This window comes from Cherax quadricarinatus, chromosome 56 (assembly GCF_038502225.1).
Source record: "Cherax quadricarinatus isolate ZL_2023a chromosome 56, ASM3850222v1, whole genome shotgun sequence".
Lineage (NCBI taxonomy): Eukaryota > Metazoa > Arthropoda > Malacostraca > Decapoda > Parastacidae > Cherax > Cherax quadricarinatus.
Window position 1 is genome coordinate 863,326 of NC_091347.1, and position 2,500 is coordinate 865,825.

At 41.7% G+C, this 2,500-nt stretch overlaps 1 protein-coding gene across 3 annotated transcripts in view; it reads right to left on the minus strand.

The window, feature by feature from the left end:
• LOC128700650 (protein tramtrack, beta isoform) overlaps positions 1-2,500 on the minus strand; it is a 598,972-nt gene that overhangs the window by 214,963 nt on the left and 381,509 nt on the right. The window lies entirely within an intron of this gene.

Here is a 2,500-nt window from a genome sequence, read left to right on the forward strand (position 1 = left end):
TTAATTACTTCTATCATGTGTCAGATATAACCACTAAATACGTGAAATACAAAGCATACAAAAGGCACTATGCTTATATTGGAGAGGAAAGATACGACCACTACTGGTGGATGGTCGTAAACTGGTACACAACCTGTTAGCTTGCTGTGATACCCGCAGTGGGAGACCATACAAGACATCCCTTATCTCTTGCTACCTGCATCACCTCACTTATTCTTCCAACATAAATGTCAACGACATGGCGCGTGTTGAGTAAATCACACTCCTTGCGAGAACCAATCACGCGTTCACTCATCGTTTACAGTCAGCCAGGAGCTGATCTAGCCCTCCTGGCGCGCACGTGCGGTGCGCGCCAGGAGGGCTAGATTGACTGGCCGAGAGAGAGGCACAGTCCGAGACAGGTGAGGTGTATCGAGCACACTTGTCGACCTAGCTTATTTCCTTAAGTATAAAGCGTATCGACTACCTGAGAATCATCAAATCTGCATGTCACCTGCACGCCACCAGTCAAGAATAATCCCTAAAATAGGAAATAAACTCTCAGCGCACACACACACAGATATAGACTCCTTACTGTAAACACCCTTCGAAAGAACCAGGTGAACACATATAGATGAAAAGAGGGTGATCCTAGGAAGGAGGGGAAATGGACTTTCTACAGGCTATATATGTCAATTACCATATTTATATACTGTACAGTATGCCAATTAATGTAAAAATTTTCTTTTAAAACCAATGCATGGTAAGATGAAAGTAGAAGTATGTGATACATTGATGAAGATAGTTTATCAAACACGAGCGACGAGCTGACGAGAAGGACAGGTGAGGTCATGCCATATGGCTATCACTAAGACAAAGTTGACAAATGATATCAGACGCTGTATTTCCAGCAAGATACTAACTGGGAACAGGAAAGGAAAAGTAGCACTAGTAATAATAAATTAACGAGTTTTAAATAGGTGAAAGGAATAAACAGACTTGAGAAAAACGATTTCATAGTGTGCTGAGTTACGAATGGAAGATTCATAGTAGTAGTTGAAATATCCAACCCGCCACCTAACAGGAAACCAGGGCAGTACTATGGCTGATCTGATGGTAGAAGCAGCCAGGAGTACCTTTAGGGTTAAAACAGAGCTATTTATAACAGGAGAATTCAGCAATAGAGAGAGAGAACTGGCACCTATATGTGGGACCAGTAACGTGGTGATCATCATAGAGAAAGCTTTCTAAGTCAACACGTTAAGGACATGACAAGGTAGAGAGATGAATGAGCCACTGATCTAGTCATCACCACAGATACATCTGATATAGGTGTATTAGAATATGAGAGCCTTCTGGGCACTAGTGATCATGTGTTCCTGAACTTCAAGTACCTGGTGGAACTGATCGTAGAGGGAGGTACAGTAGGTGGAGAGCAGGTATAAAAAGCCAGACTTTAAAAGGGAGAATTTTGAGTTTTGAGAAACTTCCTGTAAGTCAGTGTATGAGATGACTGAGTACCTAGCTGAAAATGCAGGGAAGCTGAGGAGACCATATAAATTAGATGCAGAAACAACAAAAAGAACTAGAATTGCAGAGAAAAAAAATGTAGAATTGAAAAAATGCAGAAAGGACAGATGAGAATAAAAAAGGTGATCAGACTGATCAAAAACAAATATGCTAGGGTGTAGAGAGAGGCTGAGACACAATTTGAAAATTACATAACATGGACACTGACAAGCACTGGATGTCATCTGCACAACAGGAAAAGAGATAAAGATACTTTTGACGGACCTGGTTATATCAAAGGTAATGGGACCTGAAAACATGTCACCATGGATTCTATGAAAGGATGCAGAAGCATTGCTTAAACCACTAGTTTTAATCTACACTAAGTCAATGGATATGGGAAAGTTACCAGAGATCTGGAAGACAGCAAATGCAGTCCCTATATTTAAGAGAGAAAGACACTTAAAGTTAAATTATAGACCAGTTTGTCTGAAGTAAGACTTTTGCAAGCAGGTAATCATATGTGAGATGGGCATAAGAACATAAGAAAGAAGGAACACTGCAACAGGCCTACTGACCCATGCGGAGCAGGTCCATGTCCCCTCCCCCAGATTAGACCAATGATCCACCCACCCCGGATTAGCCCAATGACCCACCCAGTCTGGTCACCTCCACTCAAGGATGGAGCACTGCACCAGATCCAGCAGCACAAGCTAGTCAGGTCCAACTCACACCCACCCACACCCACTCATGTATTTATCTAACCTATTTTTAAAACTACACAACGTTATAGCCTGAATAACTGTACTCGGGAGTTTGTTCCACTCATCCATGACTCTAATTACCAAACCAGTGCTTTCCTATATCCTTCCTGAATCTCAATTTTTCCAACTTGAAACCATTGCTGCGAGTCCTGTCTTGGCTGGAAATTTTCAGCACACTATTTACATCCCCTTTATTTATTCCTGTTTTCCGTTTATACACCTCAATCATATTCCCCCTAATTCTACGC